At 43.9% G+C, this 26,304-nt stretch overlaps 1 long non-coding RNA gene across 3 annotated transcripts in view; it reads left to right on the forward strand.

Annotated features, from left to right (window-relative positions):
• Positions 1-2,121: 2,121 nt before the first annotated feature.
• LOC144821739 (uncharacterized) overlaps positions 2,122-26,304 on the forward strand; it is a 511,371-nt gene continuing 487,188 nt past the window's right edge. For all 3 annotated transcript variants that reach the window (XR_013608413.1, XR_013608415.1, XR_013608414.1), the window contains exon 1: positions 2,122-2,253. This is a non-coding gene — a long non-coding RNA (uncharacterized LOC144821739). The remainder of the gene's footprint in view (positions 2,254-26,304) is intronic.

Below are 26,304 nucleotides of genomic sequence, written 5' to 3' on the forward strand. Positions count from 1 at the left end.
AAAAATGATTTGTAGTGGTGTTTCTTATTCAAGGCGATATGTGCATTTCGTTTCGCATCTTTAACGCTACATAGCATTTGTGTTTCGGCACTTTAGAGAAGAACTTTAGGAAGGTAAGGCTGAATGGAATATATTTTAAAAAAGAAAAATAATACTAGTTATCTTCCTATTAAAGAACCATTGATCACAAATAATCAAACATATTCGACAACATAATGTGCCAACTCAATGTAAACAATTCTCTTAATCATTAACTGCATTTACCAAAATGGACTCTCTGCCGCAGTCATTCAGAAATAGGAGGTACGTCTTTCCCACTTAAAAATGCCAGATGAGATTGTAACACAGCAAATGTTTTTAACATAGGCCTAGATTTACTAAGACTATGGGAAGGTCCAAAGCCATGCAAAGTTTTGTAAGGGTAGTTACAGTCCAGCTCAAATAATGTTCTCAACTTCTTTGACCTGCTTTAGATCTCTTTGCATCAAGGGGTTGTTACTGGGCAAACATCCATAGAATGTGGCGCAAAGCCTGATCTACTAGGACATCCAGACTGGGCTTTGTAACAAAAATGCTCCTTGAAGCAGGCGCTAACAAAGAGAAATATTTTCATTTAGAAAATTAAATAAAAATCACTCATTTCCTGTGTGGCAAAATGCCCGGCATCATCCAGTGCCTGGGATTCTTCTATGTTTTTTCAAGGTATAGACATTTACACAGGGACAGTATGATCCCAGTACAATTTCTGTTCTAGACAGCACACTCTCACCTCTGCAGTGTTGTGTGTCACTCAAGGCAGCCATTTAGAGAGCAAGCGCAGAGAATGACAGCAGCAGTGACATGTCTTGGAAGAAATGGAGCTACACTGTTTTCTCCCTTGCGCAAAGTAGCAGAACCAATGTTGCTGCTGCGCTGCATTGTATGGCTACGCTGCAGTTAGTTAAAGTACCAAACCTACCTCTTCCAATTCATACGTATGCATTTATGCCCTGAGGTTCTTTAGTGCTGGCAGAGGTTATGTACCTGGATGGAGGCTCCTGTTGTCAATTACTTGCCGTGCTGCATTTTAGGTACCAGACATGTCTGCAGAGTGGCCATGGAAACTGGTTGAGCACAGACCACCTTCTCAAATACACTGACCCAGGTCATTATTGCACTGCTGAATGCAGTAGAGGAACACACCATTTGTTTCTCAGGCTCTCATATAACCACTGCAGGAAATTCTAAATTTGGTAGCAAAGAAGTTGTAGAGAGCTACCCGACCTCTCTGCCCGCCCACACACGTCATGGCTTGACTTAGTCCGAGGGTATAAATAAAGGGGTCTGGGGTCGGTTGTGACCTCACATTGAAGTGTCCTCAGCGTGTGCATGTGTCATCCGTAGTGAGTGCGTCAGGGTCACATCCACTACACTGACAACGAGGGTTAAATGACCCCTTGCATCAGCCTGCAGTCGTACTTATTCCATAGACTGTTATATTGCTTCATATTATATGCCTTTAAGACTCGTGCTTGGATTCTCTGTAGAATGTGTATGACGCTAGGTTAGAATGTAGGCTCTTGCATCTTTGGTGTGTGGAGAGTCAGTTATACTGAGCAGTCTTTCATTGCAGCTGCTCCCTGGCACTCACCTGTATTTTTATTACTTGCTTGAATAAAGTAATTCTCCTGACTACGACTTTGGAGCACCTTTACAATTGGCGACGTTGGATTTGGACCCATACATTGTTTATTATCCTTTTAGTGATTTTTATGAAGATATGGAATCACGCTCGGATAACCGTTTTGTATGGTGAAATGAAAGGAATATGTATATCGGAACATCAGCACCTCATTGAGAAGGTCAGTGTAATTTTTGGAGCTTCGTGTTAAACATACCTCACGGCGAGACCTCGATTTATTGTGGGCACTGTGTCCGTTGAGTCTCCCGTCGGCTGCATCTTTCGAGCAGCGGTAGAGATTCGGCACGGACGGTGCACAAGGGGATTTGTTGAGCCGTCTGAAGTGTTCCTTTCAGAACGCCGGAAAGGATCAGTGGAGGTGAGATAATTACGCTAGGTCACGCAGCGTGACCTTACGCAGCGACCATTTTGGGTTCTGGTATAAGGAATTCACCGGAGCAGCGCGGAGTTAGGAGGAAGCGTCTCTTGGACATGGAAATAAAATGTTGAATAGATTCAAGATTTGCTAACTTTAAATATATATGTATTTAATGGAGATTAAAGAAATAAGGAGCACTCTTAAGTAAATACAGGTGAGATTGTTGGGGGGTATCTTTAATTTACAAATAAAAGGTCAATTGAAGAACGTACTGTAATTTCATTAAGGAAGGGTATAATTATATGGAAGGAGGAGACACTAGTGAAAATAAGGAGTGTGAGATGGCGCCACAAAATTTTACTATAAGCGCTCCAGAGCCACTTTGGGCTACAGGTACCCAACCGAGTATTAAATGGATTGAATGGAAGGAATACTTTATAACTATATTGAAGCAATTGATGAAGGGAAGAAGATGAAACCAGAACAAAAGAAAAGGATTGTATTACATTCATTGGGGCCAATTGGATTAAAAACTCATTCACGTATCAGCAAAATGGAGGATTCGAATTTGGATATTTTTGAAAATTGTATTAAAGATATGGACAGATACTTTGCACCGAAAGTATGTATTGGAGTGACTAGACATACATTCTTTCAAAGAAAACAGGCCAAGCATTAAACTGTTGATGAATGGATTGATGACTTGAAGAAATTAGCGATTGACTGCAATTTTAGAGATTTGCACGACGAGTTGATACGAGATCAATTTGTTATGCATAACAATAATTCTACTTTACAAGATCGTCTGTGGGTGAATGGCGATGCGCCATTAGATGATGTATTGGCCATAATGAGAAAAGCAGAAATGTCTGGTAGATGTTCCTCGGTAGTGAAAGAAACAGAACACGAGAAAACTTCATTGGCAATTTGTAAAATTCAGCCACCAAGCCAATCACAGACCAGGTATCAGCAGTCACCAAGCCAATCGCAGACCAGGTATCAGCAAAATTGGCAAGGAAAATGGACGAGTCAGCCTACTAGATACCAAAATAAAGAGACAAAAAGGGAAGAAAGAAGATGGTACCGTTGTGACAGTAAAGAACATTTGACTTTCAGTAGGAATTGTCCTGCTTTGAGAAAGAAATGTGGGATCTGTGGGCTTATGGGACATTTTAACAAACTGTGTCGCAGACAAAGTAACAAATTTTGGAAAAGGGGGGTGGTGATGGACAGAGTTTCTGAATGATGCAGAATACTCTTACCAAGTCAAGAGATCATGGTTTTAATCCATCACCGTTTTTTAGCTCAATGCACCATCCCAGCTCAGAACTTGGCTATGTGTGGGAGGGTATACTCAGACGTGAGTCCCTTGCTCATTGCACCATCAGGATTCAAGCAAACCGGGCCGAAGAAGGCTGTGATGCCAGAAACCGGTCCCCGGGAGCTTGTTTCCTTCCCAGTATAAGAATTGGCTTGGTAGTTTGGTTTGCCCTGTTCCCATCATGCACTGGGACAGGAACAGACTAATTTGCATATAGCCAGGTTCTGAGCTGGGATGGTGCAGTGAGCTAAAAAACGGTGATGGATTAAAACCATGATCTCTTGACTTGGTAAGAGTATTCTGCATCATTCAGAAACTCTGTCCATCGCCACCCCCCTTTTTCAAAATCGGTTTTATCCACACTATGTGTGGGAGGGTATACTCAGACGTGAGTCCCTTGCTCATTGCACCATCAGGATTCAAGCAAACCGGGCCGAAGAAGGCTGTGATGCCAGAAACCGGTCCCCGGGAGCTTGTTTCCTTCCCAGTATAAGAATTGGCTTGGTAGTTTGGTTTGCCCTGTTCCCATCATGCACTGGGACAGGAACAGACTAATTTGCATATAGCCAGGTTCTGAGCTGGGATGGTGCAGTGAGCTAAAAAACGGTGATGGATTAAAACCATGATCTCTTGACTTGGTAAGAGTATTCTGCATCATTCAGAAACTCTGTCCATCGCCACCCCCCTTTTTCAAAATCGTTTTTATCCACACTATGTGTGGGAGGGTATACTCAGACGTGAGTCCCTTGCTCATTGCACCATCAGGATTCAAGCAAACCGGGCCGAAGAAGGCTGTGATGCCAGAAACCGGTCCCCGGGAGCTTGTTTCCTTCCCAGTATAAGAATTGGCTTGGTAGTTTGGTTTGCCCTGTTCCCATCATGCACTGGGACAGGAACAGACTAATTTGCATATAGCCAGGTTCTGAGCTGGGATGGTGCAGTGAGCTAAAAAACGGTGATGGATTAAAACCATGATCTTTTGACTTGGTAAGAGTATTCTGCATCATTCAGAAACTCTGTCCATCGCCACCCCCCTTTTTCAAAATCGGTTTTATCCACACTATGTGTGGGAGGGTATACTCAGACGTGAGTCCCTTGCTCATTGCACCATCAGGATTCAAGCAAACCGGGCCGAAGAAGGCTGTGATGCCAGAAACCGGTCCCCGGGAGCTTGTTTCCTTCCCAGTATAAGAATTGGCTTGGTAGTTTGGTTTGCCCTGTTCCCATCATGCACTGGGACAGGAACAGACTAATTTGCATATAGCCAGGTTCTGAGCTGGGATGGTGCAGTGAGCTAAAAAACGGTGATGGATTAAAACCATGATCTCTTGACTTGGTAAGAGTATTCTGCATCATTCAGAAACTCTGTCCATCGCCACCCCCCTTTTTCAAAATCGGTTTTATCCACACTATGTGTGGGAGGGTATACTCAGACGTGAGTCCCTTGCTCATTGCACCATCAGGATTCAAGCAAACCGGGCCGAAGAAGGCTGTGATGCCAGAAACCGGTCCCCGGGAGCTTGTTTCCTTCCCAGTATAAGAATTGGCTTGGTAGTTTGGTTTGCCCTGTTCCCATCATGCACTGGGACAGGAACAGACTAATTTGCATATAGCCAGGTTCTGAGCTGGGATGGTGCAATGAGCTAAAAAACGGTGATGGATTAAAACCATGATCTCTTGACTTGGTAAGAGTATTCTGCATCATTCAGAAACTCTGTCCATCGCCACCCCCCTTTTTCAAAATCGGTTTTATCCACACTATGTGTGGGAGGGTATACTCAGACGTGAGTCCCTTGCTCATTGCACCATCAGGATTCAAGCAAACCGGGCCGAAGAAGGCTGTGATGCCAGAAACCGGTCCCCGGGAGCTTGTTTCCTTCCCAGTATAAGAATTGGCTTGGTAGTTTGGTTTGCCCTGTTCCCATCATGCACTGGGACAGGAACAGACTAATTTGCATATAGCCAGGTTCTTAACTGGGATGGTGCAGTGAGCTAAAAAACGGTGATGGATTAAAACCATGATCTCTTGACTTGGTAAGAGTATTCTGCATCATTCAGAAACTCTGTCCATCGCCACCCCCCTTTTTCAAAATCGGTTTTATCCACACTATGTGTGGGAGGGTATACTCAGACGTGAGTCCCTTGCTCATTGCACCATCAGGATTCAAGCAAACCGGGCCGAAGAAGGCTGTGATGCCAGAAACCGGTCCCCGGGAGCTTGTTTCCTTCCCAGTATAAGAATTGGCTTGGTAGTTTGGTTTGCCCTGTTCCCATCATGCACTGGGACAGGAACAGACTAATTTGCATATAGCCAGGTTCTGAGCTGGGATGGTGCAGTGAGCTAAAAAACGGTGATGGATTAAAACCATGATCTCTTGACTTGGTAAGAGTATTCTGCATCATTCAGAAACTCTGTCCATCGCCACCCCCCCTTTTTCAAAAGCAGACAAGGTAACATCAAGTGTATTTGGGATGAGGAAGAGGAAATTGAGGAACAGGAGGGAGAAAGGTTTGAATGTATTAAAAATGTGAGAGGCAATTGTGTAATTAATATATCGGAAAAGTCTCTACAGGGCAAACCCTTATGTAACATCTCTTTGGGTGGTGTTGTAGTGGAAGTGTATGCAGACTCAGGTTCTCCTTACACAATCGTCAATGAGGAGGTTTGGCGGAAAAGCTTTGTAGAGAAAATTGGAAATCAATTGAATGCATCAGATATTTGCCCTATTAGTTATACTGGCAATAGAATTGAATTGCTGGGTTATAGGTGGCTTACCTTTTTATTCAAGGGAAGGAGCACAAGAGGTAAATTGTATGTGTCGAAGGTGGGACCATCGGTGTTGGGGTGGTTTGATCAGAAAAATTTGAACATAATTTTAGACCACAACAGCGTTGAAAAAGTTTTGGTAATGGATGAAGAGAGTAAGTTAAGTGACGTATTGTGTAAAGAATTTCCAGGAGTGTTTGGTGAAGTGCTTGGAAGATTGAAAGGCTTTGAGCATAAAATATTACTCAAAGCTAATGCTGAACCTAAGGTGCACAAAGCGAGACCTATCCCTATGTTGATTAGAGAAGAGGTAAAGAAGGAGTTGCAAGGCCTACTAGCTAAAGGGATCATATAAGAGGTTGAGGCGTCTGAATGGATTAGTCCTATTGTAGTGGCACGAAAACCGAATGGCAAGATTCATCTATGTATAGACTTACGCCATTTAAATAATAATATTATTATAGAGAAATTTCCGTTACCAAAGATCAACGAAATTGTGTCTTCATTAAAGGGTGCTACTTGGTTCTCGACTATAGATCTCTCTGCCGCTTATCACCAGGTGGAATTAGAGCCAGAATCTAGGAGTATCACGGCTTTTGTCACGCCTTTCGGTTGCTATCAGTTTAAAAGGATGCCGTTTGGGCTGGCATCAGCTGCGGCTGTGTTTCAGCGGTTGATGTACAGATTACTAGGAAATATGGATATGATTTCATTTTTCCAAGATGACATTTTGGTTGCTGCAAAGAACCAGGCTGAACATGATTCAAAGTTAAGGCAAGTTTTGAAGGTGTTAGAAAAAGCAGGACTAACGGTGGAATTGTCTAAGTGTAAATTTAGTCAAAGGAGTGTATCTTATTTGGGTCACATCATTAGTGAGGAAGGGATCAGACCTAAACCAGCATTGATTGAGAATATTGTAAGTTCTGGGGCGCCAAGTACAAAGGAAGAAGTTAGGGCATTTCTTGGAATGGCTGAATACTGTGCGAAATTTGTGAGCAATTTTGCATCTCTGGTATTTAATACTCTGAATCTACTCAAGAAGAACGTGAAGTTTGAGTGGACAAAAAGTTGCCAGGATGATTTTGAACAGATCAAAAAAGATTTACAGAATGTTAACCCCTTCGACGCTCATGACGAGCCCAGCTCGTCATGGAGTTTCCATTGACTTCAATGGAAATTACATTCAAAGCCATAAAACACCTTAGCATCCAAGTGGTTAATGCTTTAGCAAGTTTTGATCCGAACGTTCAGTGTTTATTAACAACAGATGCGAGTGATAAGGCCTGGGGGCAGTATTATCCCAAAAAGGTGGTAAAAGAAAGGAGAATAGTATTTTATTTGCTTCAAGAGCACTTTCCCCTGCAGAAGTGAGATACCCCATTATTGAAAGGGAGGCATTGGCGTGTGCATGGGGGTTGGAACACTTTAGAGCTTTTGTGTGGGGCAAACCAGTGGTTATTCGCACAGATCATCGACCATTAGTTAAAGTTTTGTCTTCTGATGGCATTTCTGGGGCTTCGGCAAGAATGGCTAGGTTATCCATGCGCATGAGAGAGTTTATTTATAAAATGGTTTATTTACCAGGTAGAGATAATCTCATTGCAGACTGTTTATCAAGATTGCCTGCTTCACTCGAGGAGTGCGAGGATGACCGTGGGGTAGTTTTAGTGTTGCTTTGGTGCATGATTCAGGGACACCTGCTATTAGCAATCATGAATGGATGGAGGAACAGGATAAGGATGTAGATGTTAAAAAAATTGGGGATTATATCTGTAAAGGGTGGCCAAAAAAGTGTTTTATTGAAGACAGTCTTAAAGCCTTTTGGGAGGTTAGAATGGAGTTGTCTCTTGAGAAAAACATACTTTTCAGAGGTGATAGAGGTATTCCCCCTGTTCCTTTAAGGAAGAACATTTTAGAGCTATGTCATGAGGGACATTTTGGCATTGGGAGGAATACATTGATTGTGAAAAACATGTTTTGGTGGCCAGGAATAGATAGGTATACTGAGAAGGTTGTCAGGAACTTTGAAGTGTGTAATTCTGCGGATAAAACTCTCAGGACCTTAAAATCATGTATGAGTGAGGGGTTAATTCCAGATCTACCATGGGATACCATTGCTGTGGATATTATTGGGCCAATTGGGGAGATGAAAGAATTTGGTTTAGTTGCTATAGATTTATTTTCAAAATGGCCTATTGTGAGATTTGTGGATAAGGTGGACACACATACTGTTCTGAAATTTTTAGACAACATTTTTATAATGGAAGGTTTACCCATTTGTATCCTGACAGATAATGGAGTACAGTTTTTGTCACATATGGCAGGCAATTATTTTCAAAAGTGTGGTGTTAAGCATAAAACTACGGCCTTATACAATCCAAGCGGAAATGGCACAGTTGAAAGGTTCAATAGGGTAATCAAAGGTGTTATTCAGGCAGCCATTAAAAAAAGAATGGATTGGAAGGTTCAGGTACAGAAAGCGGTGTGGTCTTACAGAACGACACCGCAGGCAAGTACAGGATTGTCTCCGTTTGTTATGATGAGAGGCAGATTACCGAGAAGCAAAGTTAACCCAGGTTGGTTGATTAAGGGGAAGGTTACAGAATGGTCTCCAGCTAAGGTCAAGAGTGATCTGGATATGGTCTATTCTAAAATTAAAGAGTTTTATGATGGTCACTGTGGCACGAAGGATGTGGAAATTGGAGTGGGAGATTGGGTGCGTGTCAGGAAACCTTTTAAGGTACCTAAAGGTGAAAGTGTTTTTGAACCGCCAAAACAAATAATTGAAGTTTTGAGAAATGCGGTGAGGTTGAGTGATGGAAGAGTGTTGAACATGAAAAGCATCACTATTAATCCTAAGCAGTGTGGTAATGTGAGTGATGGAGTTGTAAGTGACCAGGATAATTATGAATGGATTGAGGGCCATTTTGATAACAGTTGTTTACAATCTCAAATGGCTGGTGTTGAAAGGTACACCAATGGAGTTGTTGATGACTCTCCTCCTGTTGGTCAGTCTTTTTGTGAAGGGGGAGGAGGGGTTGTTAGTACAAGTGCTAACAATGACCTTAACAGTGACGGTGGCGGTTCCAGTGTTGTGGAGCGTGGACATGGTAAAAGAACAAGTGTTTTACCTTCTTGGCTTAAGGACTATGTTACGAAATGAATGTTACGAAATTAACTTTTATATTTGTTTTTGTTTTATTTTGTTTCTGTTGATTTCTTTTCTTTTTCTTATTTCTTTCAGTTTTAATTTCTCTTGTCTTCTCTCCTCATTGTTCCTTTGTTGGAAGGAGGGGGGATATGTTATGTTGCTTTATATTATATGCCTTTAAGACTCGTGCTTGGATTCTCTGTAGAATGTGTATGACGCTAGGTTAGAATGTATTCTCTTGCATCTTTGGTGTGTGGAGAGTCAGTTATACTGAGCAGTCTTTCATTGCAGCTGCTCCCCGGCACTCACCTGTATTTTTATTACTTGCTTGAATAAAGTAATTCTCCTGACTACGACTTTGGAGCATCTTTACATAGACCACTCCCGCGCTGCTGCCACATTTATTGATTTCTGCGGCTTCGACGGACCCACCTGCTCCTTCAGGACAAGGTGCTCAACCAGTTGCTGTGCTCCTTTCAACCTCCTACACCTGTCGCATACTGGCACTCGGCGGTGGGTGCACCAGATGTTTAGGAAGGCATGTTCCTGCTTGCGGCTTCGGCCAGCTCCATTCGTGGGCCGCACAGTTAATACCCTGCTTTGGTGGCATGACCTCCGCCTGCAGCATGCCAGAATTCCTGGCTATGTTGGCATGTTCCGGTGTCTGCCTGCGCTCCTGCCTGCTGTTGACCAGCGTATTTCTGCCATTTCGGAAGTACCTGGAGAGAGGGCTTTGGTGCTGGTGCCAGTCACGTGAAAACCTGGCTGCACGCACAGAGCGCTGCCCCATTTCGAATCCCCGCACACTGGCTGTTTGTTTTGTCCAACAGAGGAGGAGTTGAACTACCGAACTGTGGCAGAGTGGTGAAGGCAGTCTCACAGCAGCAGAGCAGAACACACTTCCAAATCCATGAAAGAGCAAATATTGGTAAAGACACTGTTCCATTGTACTCACAGAGCTCAGACATCACTACAGTGGAGTGTCCCCATCATCAAGGTGCCACAACATGAGTATAATCTGTACCCCGACTAACTCATTTTCCAAAGGAATCAACTCTCCTGGATGCCGCACCATTGGGGCAGCCTCTACCCACTCAGGTACCCCCGTGCCATACACACATGCCTCTGTCACCCCTCTGCCCCTCTTTAACCAGCTAGCTGATCCAGCAAAGGCTGCACCTTTGTGGTGACTGGGGCTCAGACATCTAAACCACTACTTCTGCTGTAGAGAAGACGATGGAGCCATGAAACGCTCAATGCAGATGCACTTTGGGGGTGATGAACTCTGTGAACTCTTTAAGACTCTGAAGAACACAGGAGAGGATGACTACTATGATGTGGCAATAGCCACCCTCAGCAGGCATTTCGACCTACAGATGAACCCAGACAACGAGTGTTTCAAACTGCAATAAGCTAAGGAGGCAGACTCAAAGTCTGTGAACATGTTCTATGCCAGATCATGGCAGCTTGTATGCATGTTCATGGCCATTGATCAACGCAAAGAGATTCATGTTCAAATCATCAAGGGGTGCAAGTCAGTCGCACTTTGACGCCTCATACTCCACCAACCTTGAATATCCCTGGATGAGATAATAATCCTCACATGCTTGCATGAGCTCTCCACCCCAGTTCAGACATGGCTATATGCAAATCAGTCTGACCCTGTGCCTCATGGGAACAGTCCAGCCCGAACTGCCAAGACATGTCTTCCCTGGACCGGAAACAAGCTTCCGAGGACCGGTTTCTGGCATTTCAACCGTCTTCAGCCCGAGAGAGAATGGAAGGCACTCAATATCAGATGGGTGTGTCAACATTTCTGCCTCTACCTGTGTGGCTACTGGTATAGAGAGCTGACAGATCTCAAGTCACTCCTGCCACTGTTCAATGGGTCATTCCGCCTTGCCCTCATCGAGAGAGAAGTGGGCCATAGAGCTGCAAGCGTATGCTTTCCAACTGGTCTATAGACCCGGTGCATATAATCCCACTGACTTCCAGTCACACCACCGCATGCAGTGGACCCCCAGTGGGCAAGCCCTAGATGAAGAACCACAGAGTGCTTCATGACCATGATTGAAGCCAGGACCTCGCTAGTTGCAGTCACCCGACAATATGTACATGAAGATACAGAGGCGGACAATACCCTCCTGAAGGCAAAGGAGGTCCTGGCTCGGTGGCAATGTTATTGGTTACTTGACGGATCCAGGTCAATGGTGATAGAAGAACAGAACATGCATCACTAGCTCTGGAAGGTATGACACGAGCTAAGCATGAGTGGCTCCAGCCTAATACTGTGAGGGAAAAGAATTGTCATCCCCAAAGTCCTCCATGGTCAGATGGTCACCCTCGCCCATCAAGGTCCAAAGGGTTTGCAAAGACCAAAGTGAGGCTCAGAGCGAATATCTGGTTTCCAGGCATGGATGAGCTAGTGGATGAGGAACTCAGGCATTGACACCCCTTGGCCATCACAGGCAGAGACCTCGCTCCTGCACCTTGCTGACGGCAGAGCCCTGCCTCACTCCATGGGAAAAAGTCAGTCTTGACTTTGGGAGCTTTCCTGATGGACGTGACACTCTGGTGTAGTGTAGTTCCTATATTCCCCATTGGAATAATATATCCTATAGATTAGACGTAGGATTGAGGTCGACTAGGTCTCTATGGAATATACTAGACTTAATTGTGAGTGCCAGCTAGCTCAGAGGTCACTAGAAACTTTCTCGAATAAACAAGAAGGGATTAGTTTCTGACAATCACATAAACATGACAACTTTGTTTCCCAAGAATAAGAAATGTATCTCTAGAGTCGCGGAAACAATAGATAGTTATTTTACTCAGTCAATCGTGCATGCTTCGTTTCACCAGAGGTGCAGAGAAATAGAGAGACGGCGTTTTCAATAAAAAGTATTTATTGAACAGTATTCTGTCTCATGCAGGAGAAATGAACTACTACAATCGTAATATTGGTTGCAAAGTACAATGCGTACAGTACGAAGAGTATTATAAAATAATACTGTAAAAGCATGATATGGTTTCTAAGCCATGAAATACATAGAAAACATATTTTAATAAATAAAGACTAAAAGTACTCAACTGGTGCTTCTAAAATACGCCTACCCTGGTGTACCTAACCTAGGTCTAGTACAAGGGAAGAAGTAAGTGAGGTGTAGCTTAGTTTCAGTATTCTTTGCCAAGAATCTACCCAAGAATTCTCTAAGAGTCTAATCAGCTCCGTACCTTGGTTTGAGAATGAAGGAGGTCTGGTATCTCTCTCTCAGGACTCGATTTCCAAACAACCCGCAAGAGTAGCTTGGAAACACTGGAGCTGGATTTCTCGGCAAGAGAAAAGACAGCGTCTTTCTCAGTGCATCTGCTGGAGGGTCGGCTTCCTTTGGCACTTGCTTTGGCGAACTGTGTCGTGTAGGTAGATAGTCAAACTGCTCCAAACCACCGTGTGTTTGCCTGGGCAAGTGTGGGCATATTTATACCTTGAAGGTGCCTAGTTTGATGTAAGGTTGGACATTATAACGTCATCAAAGACTCAGTTCTTTGAAAACTCCATGAGTTCTTGGATAAATCACTATTCAAGCAAGGGGAAGTCCCTGACTGCTCAAGGCGGTTTTTTCCAAGAAATCGCTGTGGATTTTCGGAACTAGTGGAAGTAGCCATGCCGTATTTGGATTGTAGAGGCTAAGTCTAAATATGGTTATGAATTCTATGCCTATATGAGGATAGGGTGATTTATACCTATATATGGGCATGAATCGGGAACATTACACTAGGGTCCTAAATTCATATACAACACTGGTAGTCTTGGTTTCGTTGTCCAAGTTCCCCATGGTCGAGTTGGTACCCTCCAGTGCATTTGTCCATGTTTGGCCTGCGCTGGAGAAGACATTTGCATTGCTTAGTCTGCCAGAGGAGGTGAAGTCTGACAATGGACCTCCCTTCCAGGTGCAAGAATTTCAGGACTTTCATGCGTGGAGAGTGATCCAGCATCAAAGAATTACCGACCAATGACAATGCTAGCAGAGATCAGCACACAAGGACTCCAACTCTGCAGGTCAGAGCCCAAGTTGATCTCAAAGATCGCCACCCTGGGTGCAAGTTCGGGACACCCTATGAGACAGATATGTGGACTGTTGTACAGGTCAAAGGAACGATAATAACGGCTAAGCACAGCCGGCAGACAGTCATAAGGAAAGTTTCCTGGTTCAAGGAGATACTGTGAGACACTGTCCCCGCTAGTCCCTGGAGGGGTGAGGAAAGTAGTTTGGAAGAAAAGGGATGCTCACCAGACATGGCTGAAGGTGGAAGTGTGCTTTCCCCCAGCTGACAGAAAGGGAGGCAAATGAAAGGTGGACCCCAACTGACCAGTCCAAGGAGTCCATATTGATGCCTGCCAGTGGTGCCTCAGGTAAAGATCCATGATGTGGACAAGAGGCAGGTGCAGTGTCAAGAAGCCAGAGATACCAACTGGACCCAAATCTGGCATCCATTAAGATTTTGAGAGACTTTATGTGTTAATATGATTGTGTGTTTGCTCTTTTTTGTTTTCTTGATCAACGGATGGGAGGGATGTAGAGAGCCACACGGCCCCCTCCGCCCTCAATGCATTCACTATACCCATTGTGGCCGGGCTCACCCCGAGGGTATAAATAAAGGGGACTGGGGTTGCTTGTGACCTCACACTGAAGTGTACTCAGTGTGTGGATTTGTCATCCTTACCGAGCGTGTCAGGGCCTAGCCTGCTTACCTGACTATGCCTGCTACAGAGGGTTCTCTAAATGTAAATGTACTTGAACCCATGAATCGCTTGCACATAAAACTGCCTCCCAGTGAATAGATGTAAAGAAACTGGTAAATGCAGCAAAACACAGATATTCAATTGTTTTGTGATGTTAATCTCTGGTTTACTCAATACTGAGCAAAATTCCTGGGTTCTAGTCATGATTCACCATGAAAACACATCACACACTCAGGGCATGGCTATTAGGCCAGTATGAACAGCCCACCAGAATTGAATATGGTCAATGTTATGCAGCAAAACCTCTCAGAAAAGTCATTATTGTTGATTTCATAAGGGTGCGAGGAAGATCTGCTATCTTTTTGGTAAGAAGACCATCTACTAAGGAAAAGCATTACAGATACTCAAAAGTAGAAGACTTAGTAGCATTTGTCCTCCTGAGTGTACTCTTAAATATGATACCAGGTGGGAGGAGGAAGAAACAGGGACTTTTGGAACATTTGGCTGTTTAGTTCCTTAAGTATGTTTCATACAGAAAATCCAATAAAATGAGTTATATAAAAAAAGGTGTATGAAAATATAGATGCGTATTGCTAGTGGCAATGCTTACTAAACCATCTGTGTATTCCCTACATTTGTTTCTAGATAAACAATAATGTGTTTCTGGATAACCAGTAATGCCATGGCTCTTGACCCATGTCAGAGAACCTGCTACACCTATGAAACATGCATATAAAAGGCTGCACATCAGAATGTGAACACAATATATGATATGTTTTTATTGTTATAGGTTGATTTCCGCTGTCTATACGGACTCAGTGGAACGCTGAAACAAACCAGATAAAGTGTGTTACATAGTGATACTTCGAAGCATTTTATACTGTACTGCAGCACGTCGTGATGGACCAATGGTCATTAATGAGGGGGCACAACATAAAATAAAGAAAATGCTGCAAAATGTGGTAATGGTACATGATGCGCATTGACCATTGCAAATTATTTCTGAAATGCGCTCCGTCTCCAAAGTGCACTTTCACACCCATGCCAAGGCAGCTCTGTCCTACCCACACCTATAGGCCAACAGTTCTTATTCCCTGGCTGTACTTTCCTTCACCTTCACCTTCCCCGCAACCCTACGACAACCTTTGCTCTGCCGCCTGTCTCTTGGCACCCAACAGTTTTTTCTTGGCTAGTGGTGTGGCGAATGCTGGATGGAGTTATGTCTCAATTGCCTTCTTGATTGGGGTGGTGGTATTTTGGGATAACTCGGGGCATCTCCTCCTTTCTAACAGTGATGATAGTGTCTTGAAAGCCGTGTCAAAAATAGCATGGCCTTCCTCAATTCGGGGGTTGGCTGTGATATTGAATGTTGTCAGCCTGTTGATGCCACAACATAGAGTTGGTCCCTAGTGATGAACTCCACTCTGTGAAGCTATTCTTGGCTTGCATCCTTCCTTAATGTACTTCCTGTTTTTCCTCTGCACAGACTTGCAAGGAGTTAGTTGTGTTCTCTGAACTGATCATCAAAATAGCTAGCCTGCTTCCAGGTTTGTCATCCACTTTATGTGTTCAAGAACATTATCATTGAAAAATACCATTCTCAGTGCCGGATCAGGTGAATGGGTATTCCACCTACATCATGCCTAGTGTCCTCCTCAATGATAGCAAGAATGTTCTCATGCTGTATTTGGTTGAGAAACACCTCTATAACCGATAATAGCCATTGCCATTAAAGAGGTTGCATTACAGTGGTGAAAGTAGCCAGGGTAGGGCCATTTGGTTTGATGGTGATGGGTGTTCATGTCTGGGCAGTGGAAGGTCCCTCATCGATATTTATCTCATGAGAGTATTAAGTGTCACATAAAGGGTTTAATTTGTACAAATCGCACTACAGATGTATATGATAAGCAATCATATTTATATTTAGCAAAAGTGTATCTATCTCCTTAAAACCTTAAGCTAATCTGAGCTTCAACAGCATCTGGGAAGCTGATGAGTCCCTAAAAGATTAGAATGGTCATGACCTTATCCTTCCAAGGCCATATGGCAATTTGAGTTAGTGAGCATGCTCATGTTTTGAGACTATCCGTGGAATGCTTGGACACAATTTTACGTACATGCCACTTTAGGTCATTCAACCACATTTGTAAGTACTCTGCCTCCTGGGGTACGAGGAGAGGTGGCATTTGTAGGAAATGGGGTTACTGGTTGAGTGGGGGTAGAATGCCTACTCAAGCAGAAACCACAATCTCTGTCAGGATCGAAACTCAAATCAACCTATGTTTAACCCTCTGGTAGCATGGCACAAATCAGTCAGGCTTAACACAAAGGCAGTGTAAATTATTTATACGGTAATTCAAACAGTAATAGAGGAAAAATAAAACATAAGAAAAATCCCACTCCAATTTAGAAAAATAGAGTAACATTTAATAAATTATAAGAGATATAAACAAGAAAATTCAATCACTAGAACCAGTAATATACAATTTCAAAGTGTTAAGTAAAAATAATGCCAGCACCAAGTACCAACTATGGTCATCTGGTCGTGCCAGACCTGGACAAGTCACAAATTCAGGCCGACTGCAATGGAGCATGGGCTGGATACAGGGACCAAGACATGTCCGCTGAACAAAGTACCTTAAATCCTGTTTTGTAGATCATTGTGAGATTCCACATCGAGGAGGGCTTGCTCAGCTGCAGTTCCAAGGAGCTGTGAGGCTGCGATGTGGAGTCCTGAGTTGTCATTGAGGATGCTGTTGATAAGGGGATTGCGATGGGACATCTTGTGTCAATGATGGGTTGCAGACACATGGTTCTGGAGATTGCTACAATACAAATGGACTATTGATTCTTCAGTAAAAATCATCGGCTAAGATTAGCTTATCTGGGATTGAACACGCTTATCCAAAGAAGCTGTTGTTTCTTTTGCATTTACCTCACTAAGTCCCCAGAAATACAGGGTTGCTCCTTACTACCTTGTATCAACAACACTAGTCGGCTGAGCATGCAGACAACCAAGGTAATGCTGGGAGTCAGGAAGGGCTTGAGGTACCAGATCTCAAGCAATAATGCCTAGTAGTGCAATGCCATAATGATCCATGTTGATGCCATCCTGACAGGTGTCCCTCTTATCTTATATCTGAAAGACAGATGATGTTCTCCTAGAATTCTTGTTGCCAAGAGGTCTGCTGAAACCAAGGGGAGAGGTGGCCACCTGGTGGGCATGGAAAATGTTATCTCTACAATGCAACCTACAATATGTATGCATTATGCAAGTATTCCTCTGATCTGAAACCCACTTCTACTTCGAAAAACGATCAAGTTATCCAACGCTATCCAAATTGGGGCTGCCTGAGCATTACAATTTGTATAATAAGGGGACATTTCTCACATTAGAACTGTTCAAGGACAAATGTTACCATACCCTGTAAATGCTTTTATATATTTTCGGTTACGACAAACAATGCCAGAGAAGGGCCCCAGGTTGTCAGAAGAGCCATCAGAGTATATGCCACATACTCTATCAAGCAGATAAACATACTCCATCTGGTGGGTGTCTAGGCTGCATTCTCTAACTTCCACGCTTAAACCGGCAAATTCCTCCCATAGCAGTCAGTCCTTACAGTAGAAGATTGGGGAGGAATTGATTAGGCGTGTGCTATATTTACATAATTTCCTTTCACATAATCACATGAAATTACTGCAAATTATGCTTATTTACATGACATGCAAAACCTTAATTTCACAATACATTTTAGCATGAAATATGTCCTCACGTCAAGTTTTTCTGCAAGGACACATTTAAACAAATGAAGCTCAAACAACACAAGTTCTGTTGTTTCCATGCAATCCCTATTATACTTTAACCCAAATGGTGCCTTTCGCTGTACTTTTTTATAGTGAATGGTGCGAAATTATGCAGAGTGAGGTAATGGCATAATATCTGGAATTTTGCATAAGAAGCACAATACAAAATTCCCACAATTACTAGAACAATGTAATTGAAATTTCCCAGGCCTAGAATTGGCTATAGAAAAGTGGAAATAATGCTGCATGCAAGCTAACCAATCTCCATTAACCATAAACATAATCTCCTTCGTTTTAAATTTCTGCACAGAGCGGACTTCATCCCTGAGAAACAGCACATATTCGACCCATCCTAGTTCCCTTGCTGTCCACGTTTTGGGGCATTCCATCCAATGTTTCTTCATCTGGCCTGGTCCCGCCATCAGGACTTAAACTACTGTGGGGAGGTAATGCAAACTATGACAAACATAATTGGTAACCCTGGGCGTAGTTCGCGTAGTAGCGCTACGCTTAGCTATGCGAAGTGCACTTCGCACTACGCAAGATACGTGTAGCACTACACGAACTGCGTAGTACGCTGTTCGCGATGATTGCACAGTGCCGGATGCTCGCCCACGCTGTGCAATCATTGAAAACGGCATCTTGTTCAGTGCGAGCTGTCCTTTTCTGCCGCTCGAGTAGATTTTTACTTGAGCGGCAGCTTTCTCAACGCGGACATGTAGTTTCTCATCGCGAGTGGTCACGAGCATACACGACCACTCGCAATGAGGAACCTGACCTCCTCGCGTTGAGATTCTCGCCAGGAGGTTTATTTTCCACGCTCGCGATCGGCAACTTGATGTTGCTGATCGCGATAAAGGAAAAAGTCTCTCTGGGATGCCGTCTTGCTCGCTCGCGGTCGCCAACTTGATGTTGAGGTCTGCAGGCAAGCAAAAAATGACAGTGATGCTACGGTACACGTGTTTGCACTGTTCTACGTGCAATTCGCATAGTGCGAAGTAGCGCAAACTGTGCGAGCGTAGCTTAGTGCTTCGCCCAGTGTTAATAATTGGTAGTCGAATTGATCTAAACCTGTGAGTGGCAATATTAGGCTATGTGAAACTAATCCCTTGCAGGACCAGGTGATTCATGGCGCTAGCATTACGGTAGGGAAATGCAGGTTTGTTATGCACTGGTGTAAGGCCACTGCACCCACAATAAAGGACTAGTTGAACAATATGATTAAAGACAATGAAAAATCAGAGACATATGTGCCATTGCACCCACACGTGCCCATGTATGATTCTCCAAATCAGCAAGATGATCCCATTGATTTACCGATTGCTTTTCTGCAATTGACAGAGAATACACCATTGTAGGGATAGCTTTGTGACTACTGGCATTGTACCTCCTTTGTTCAGGGTTTAGCGTTAGAACAACTATGGATGCTTGGAGTTGGATAGGAGAGATCCTTTGCTTTCATAATAAACCTCCAATACTCTTTTTCCATATCTAGCTTAGCAAATATGAGATTAGAATCTCTTTATTGCATATGTTCATGTGAAGCAAGCACAGTGTAACACATAATGATATATCGGTTATGTTTGTGCGTATGAGTAGTTAAATGAAAAATATTTAGAAAATAATTACATCATATAAATACATTTTCATCATTTAAATAATAATCATATATTCATATTATTAAAGCTTAAACATAAAATAACACACAGTCCAGGGAAAATTATGTTAAAAACAACAACATATTCAAAAGAACACATATAAAAAAAAATATTTGATGTAAAAAATATATTACTAAACATTCTAATTAGAACAGTAAAAAATAACTACAAAAATACCCCACTTCTTAAATAGCAATATTTTAAATATCAATAGTATTGACACAAATAATAACAATTCTATACTTTTTCTCAATATTATATCTCTGGATATTTTTGAAGTCACTATAATTTGACCACAGTATTATGGTTAAGTGTGAGGGTGGGCGGTAAACTTCACTCTGCCGGTGAAGTTTCGTCACTCTGCACTCCGCTTGATGCACGCAGTTCAGCATAAAAATCTCCGCCGCCCGGTGGCAGAGAGGAGTTTACCGGCACGCTTTCTCACACTATCATGCGCATAACATGATTGATTCCAACCAAGCGCCTGCTACCCAAGGAGGTGGGCCAATGCCACTGAGTTAGAGGTTGGCTTGCTACCTTAGCAGGAAAAGATGCAGGGTGCGTTCCACTGGTTGGCTCGTGCTGGGAGGAATGTGCTTGTGCAGTGGGCGGCGGTTCTCTGGCTGGAGGTTGGCTTGCATTTTCCACTCCTTGTGCCTCTTTCTGTGTCACTGGTCTGATCTCTGACTGGAAAAACCAGAATGAACCCGCTCCCCTGCTAGCACTCCTTGGATAGAAGAAGCTGTTTGTACTGAAGATAGGGACCTGACCCCCAACCAGGTCCAAGAATGCAGCACCTGCACCGGTCCAAGGGAAAATAAGGAACCCATGCAGCACTGTGCTGCTGCTCTGTTTGCTGTGCTGATCTGATAATGCCCATACGAATTGACCTGCCTTTTGTAATATTAATCTGGAAAGGTCATTTGTCTGGTGTCTTTGCAAAATGTGATTTGATTCTTTGGGGTAGGTGGGAGAGTTATACATGTCTAGAGAAAGTCGGGGTAATGTAGGTCCAAAGAAGGTGCCTGACTTCTCTTGTGGTTTGCCTGTCCTGAGTCACATGCATCAGCACTACTTCTCTCTGAGGGTTGGTGTGCTCTGCTGTGAGGTAGAGGTGCTTGCTCTTCCAGACTTGTAAGCTGAAGGGATGTTAAAAATCTGCTTGGGAGCTTGGGATCAGTGCAGGGCTTGTGATATATGAAGTGTGCAGGCTGCAGAGCTGGAGATGCAAGGTGCAATCTTTGGATACATGGAGAGGAGCCTATAAAGATTCAGGAATTAAGGGGATTAATGAGGAGGCTGGTGTTCTGCAACAATAATTGATGGATGTGAGGGTGACACCAAATACCTCTAGTTCATTGTGAAACAAATTACTGCACAACACTGATTATCCATGAAATGCAATCGATGCACATGCCTGGTGCTGAGTACTGAGGCCACGACAGGTTGGCTGTTAGCGCCGGTATAAAAAGGCTCAGAAAGTTTAGCCAGTAGCTCCTGGTCTAGCTTGAGTCATGCTGCTGAGTCAGAGCTAGAGATGGAGCTCGGCAGAAGGCCACTCTGCAAGGTTGGTATAGCAATGCGGGCCTGCACGAGCACCACAAGCCTCCTTGTGCCTCTATGCCCACCCCCCATGGCGCCATCATCGTCCGAGCTTGATGTCAGTTGTGAGATGCACTCTGGCAGGCACTGCATGCTAGGCAGGGCAAGTAGCTGTAATCTATTGCAACCGTTCACCGTTCCAAGTGGTGGTTGAGCACGTCAGCCCACGGTCTTCTTCGTGGGCTGAGACCCATTCTGGGGTTCTTTGATGCACCGACCAGACAGCTCATTATTCAAGCACTAATCATTTCTAGGCTTGTCTATGTGAACTCTCTGTACTTAGGGGTAAACAAGGCAGTAGTACTAAGGTTATAGAGGGTTCAGAATGCCGCAGTGAGAGCTCTTTTGGGCTTGTGTATAGTCTGCTCAGTGTCTGGCAGTATTTGCAGCCTCCACTAGCTGCCTGTGGCTCAAAGGATCGAGTTTAAAGCCCTCTGTATAGCTTTTAAAATCCTGAGGCTCGGATCCCCCAGTGCACTGACAGATCTGCTTTCTTTCTATGTTCCTCCCCGCCAGCTTCGCTTCATGGGCCAACATCTGCTGCAGGTTCCTCGAGTTAGGGCAACTCGAGCTGGAGGTCGTTCTTTCCGTTATAGAGTGGCAATTCTTTGGAATTCTTTGCCCCCCTATATTCGTGGCCTTAACAACCTTACTGATTTTAGAAAAGCTATTAAAACTTTTCTTTTCCCCACTGTGGAGACCGTTGTTTGTATTATTGCTGCTGTTTTGTTGCTAGCGCCGGGACGCCCCTTGGCTGGGGCAGCCGTCACGCTCTATAAAATGATTAAATAGAAATAGAAATACTCATCCCAAGGGTTGAACTCTGTGTAATGAGGTGGAGTATTTCAGCAACTCTGGGGGATTCTGCAAAGTAAAACTCCATGAGATCCTCCCAGGCCCAGTTACATGCTATTTTAGAGTTGGCAAGTACGTACCTCACTCTTCCTCTAATTAATTTGAAAAGTTTCTGAATATTCTCATAGGATGGTGTATTACTTTAACTCGATACTTTGGACGGCTCCCTCCATATTTCAGGAGGAAATCAGCAACTCACTAACAAGCCTTCATCTCCTTTTCTCATTCTGACATCATAAAAATCATGAAATTTACTTTTACCTCCTCACTACACCACTCACCCCTTCCCTGGCTTCTATCACTAATTTTAGCAGCCATCACATTGGCCCCTATTAGAGAAATATTTCAAACTCATCCCTTTCAAAGTAAATGTCCTGACTCTTTTTAAGCTGGGCATGCCAAACCATTCCTAATATCGCAAATAAGGACCAAGAGGACCGCAACAACAAATGAGCAATAATAGTTCGCAGGTTGCTGCCCAATCTTTTTGAGAGTGTCCTTTCATTCCAACGTAACTGTTTCAATATAGCTATTTGATATTCATCAATCCAGTTGTAGGCTATGATTCAGCATTGCTGTGCTATAAAGCATTAATGATGACGATATTGCTGGCAAAGGGACATATTGTAGCCACACCCTCCTTGATGTGTTCTATTCCTCTGAATCAGTGGCTCACAACACCATTCTTGATTCTTAGACCTGGCACCATTGGCGTGGGTCTCCCTTCCATTTTTGCTGTCGCCTCATGTATTTTTGCTGGTGTTAGATGCTTTGGGCACTGTGCCACTGCTATCCAGGGCCAAAGTGCAAGTGCTCCCCATTGGAAATTGATGTACTAATTGGTGGTTCCTTGTTTGGCTATTTGGTTTACTCATCAAACCCTAGTATAGTGCACTGGGTGTGCCCATGGTGTGTAAATCCAAATGCTGCTGGTGGCCCTGAAGCACTGGTTGTGGCACCCACAGAAGCAGCCTTGTAAAATGTGTCTAAGGTCTGCCATTGCAGAGACTGCGTGCAGTCTGGTACTGTCATGCTGACTGGGCAAGTTCACCCACTTACAAGTCCCTAAACCTTCCCTTTTCTTCATATCAGTCACCCCTATGTTAGGCCCAAGGGCAGGGTGCATTGTAAGTATAAGGTAGGACAAGCCCTGATGTGTGTGGCATGTCCTACTAGTGAATTACAGCCATTTTCGTTTTTCGCTATTGCAAGGCTACCTGTTCTCCATAGGCCAGAATGGGCTGTTAGAGTTATTACATGTTATAATCCTAACTGACTTAGAGAACATGGTAGAAATTCGAGTTTAGTATGCCTGAACTCAGAATGATAAAATACATCTTTTAGTGAAGTTGGTTTTAACATTCTGTGAGACTAGGTATTTGCTTGTCTAACCTTTCAAGCCTGCCTCTGCTAGGTTGTGTATTCCTTGTCTGGTTTTGCGAGTGACAGGGCTGGGGGATTCCAAGAGACAGGATGAGTCAGCCCAGTGGTGAATAGAGAGATCTGCATCTAGATTTGAGGGAGGAGTTTCACCTGAACCTTGAACAGGGCTATGCCTGCCTTCATCAATGCTGGCTCCACCTCCTGGGGTGCGGCTGATGTCTTTGCCCTGCACACTGAAAGAAGAGAAGGAGTCCTGTAAACAAAGTGCTCCAGGGCTGTACTTGCCTTCCACAATGCTAGCTCCACCTCCTGTGGGGGCGTTTGATGTTTCTGCCCTGCACTGTGAAAGGAAAGGAGAAGTCTGGTATACAGAGTGCTTCAGAACTGGTTTGGACTGGGCAAAGGCCCCTCTCCCCTCACAAAACAAAGGATTTTGGGGTATAAATAATGGGACCCTGATCCCATGAAATTAGATCACTTTGGACTACAAAAAGAAACCTTTACTGAGGAGAGGAACCTGAAGAAACTGAGGAGCGACTATTCCCAAGCTGAAGTCCTGCTTGGAGGATTGGCTTGCAGTGGTTGCCTTACTGCCTAAGGAAGGAAAAAGGAACTTTGTGTATTTTGCTTTCAACTTGTGAAGGATCTCCAACGGCTTGGAAAAGAGCTAGCCTCCTGCTGAAGTCTCAGGGAAAACAGACTTCACCCCCCAGCTCCCCAGAGTTCTTTGGAAGTGCATGCTGCTGTTTTGGGCCTTCTGGGAGACTGCGTGTCGCAAGGAGGTGGAAGCGCGTCTCATCGAAGAAGAAGCGTGTCGCCGTCGCTGAACCTGCCGTTGTAACTCCGAAGGAGGGTGTCGCCGCTGGAACTGTCGCATTGCACCTCATCGAGAGAAGCGTATCGCAACTACGAGGAAGCATGTCGCCGTCGCTGCTGCTGCCGTCGCAACTCCGAAGGAGGGTGTCAGCGCTGTAGCTGTCGCATTGCATCGCATCGAGAGAAGAGTCTCGTAATGAGGTTAGAGCGTGTCGCCGTCGCTGTTCCTGCCTTTGCAATTCCGAAGGAGGGTGTTGCCACTGGAACTGTTGCACTGCACCGCATCGAAGAAAAGCGTCTCGCATCCCCGAGAAGCGTGCCGCCGTCCGAGCTGCTGGCATCGCATCGCTGAACAAGGGTGTCGCCGCTGCATCAAATCGAGAACTGCTCGCATTCCCGGAGAAGCGTGCCGCATCTGGAGGATCCTCACGTCTTTATTTCTTTGCGCCTAAACTTTGTTGCATTTCCCTCGCTGCGACATTGCTTGTCGTGGAAGCGCAACGCAACCTAAGGTACTTTGACGCAACGTGTCGCATCTTTAAGACTGAACTAAACTAAGCTAAATCTACCATCTTAAAGTAACAGTATTGTGTATTTTTGTAGTTTATGGTCTTGTGGTAACTCTATATAAAGTATACTTATTTTTGATATAAACCTTGTGTGGTGTCCATCTGTAGTGTTGTCACTGGGTTACTGTATGTGGTCACAAATGCTTTACACACTGCCTCTGAGATAAGCCTGTCTGCTCGTGCCAAGCTACCAAGGGGGTGAGCAGGGGTTATTTTAGGAGTGTAATCCCCTTATCCTGACTAGAGGCAAGGGTTCCTATTCGTCACAAGTACCTACCTGTGCCAACAAGAGACCCCTAAATCTAACATTGATGAACTTAAGAAGTGCATGGAAAATGAAGGCTACATGTTCAATTTGTTCTAGTTCTACTCTTATCTAAAAAAACACTCCAAACTTGTACTGTGTGTTGACGCCTTTTCAAACACCACACAGATGCTTTCATATGTACCTTAAGCTTCCATTCTAATTCCAAAGTTGGTAAATCTATAAATGGAGACTGTAAGACCTGACAGCCTTAGAATTGTCTTCCCCCCAATGTTTTCCTACATCCTGCACTTTTCAGAGCTAGTTTTTGCTGGCTTTAGGACTCTTTGCAATTTACCACTGCTAACCAGTGCTAAAGTACTTGTGCTCTTTCCTCTAAATATGGTAGTATTGGTACTCCTAATTAGTTTATTAAATATACCTATAAGTCCCTAGTAAAGTGGTACCCCTTGTACCCAGGGTCTGTAAATTAAATCCTACTAGTGAGTTTGCTGCTTTGTTCGTGCCACCCACTTAAGTAGCCCTTTAACAATGTCTCAGGTCTGCCACTCCAGAGCCTGTTTATGTAGTTTACACTGACATGCCGACCTGGCAAAACAACCCTTATGTCAAGCCCAAGCCTTCCCTTTTTTTCACATATAGGTCACCCCTAAGGTAGACACTGTATAACCCAGAGGGTATGTTATAATGTATTTAAGAGGCGGGATCTGTACTTTTAAGTTTTAAATGTCTTTTCTTAGTGAAAAACTTCCAAAGCAATTGTTCACTATCGCAAGGCTCATCTCTCTAATAGGATAACATTGTGATTACCTTCTTACATAATATGTGTCATTTCCAATTGGGAAGAGATAAGACATCATGTCTGGTGTCTCTGGAATGATAATTTAAAATCACAACTTATGGTGAAGTCAGAGTTTGAACTGCAATTATAAGGCCACTTTTAGAAAGCTGGCATTTTCGTGCTTTAGCTATTTGGTGTCTACTGCCTGTCTCTGTTTTATCTGGGTTGGGTGACAGTTGTGCTTTGTGTATTCCCTCTAGACAGCCAAAGGGCAACAAACAGAAAAGTAGTCCAATTGAGTCCTTTAGGCATCACAGCAGTTAGCAAGTAGCCGGGAAGCAAGCATAAAAGCAGTCCAGACGAGTCCTTTAGGCCGCGCAGCAGTCCTGCTGGCAGAGTTTCAGTTCCAGGTCTAATAGTGCTTCAAAATCATGGGCACAGCGACCCTGTATTTATACTCCACAAATGTCTTTGGTGTAGGGGGTGGCTTCACCAGAACTTTTAGAAGTATGCAACAATCCCTTTCAACACGGCCCTGGTGCCAGACAT

The sequence above is a fragment of the Lissotriton helveticus genome, chromosome 2_2 (assembly GCF_964261635.1).
Source record: "Lissotriton helveticus chromosome 2_2, aLisHel1.1, whole genome shotgun sequence".
Taxonomy (NCBI): domain Eukaryota; kingdom Metazoa; phylum Chordata; class Amphibia; order Caudata; family Salamandridae; genus Lissotriton; species Lissotriton helveticus.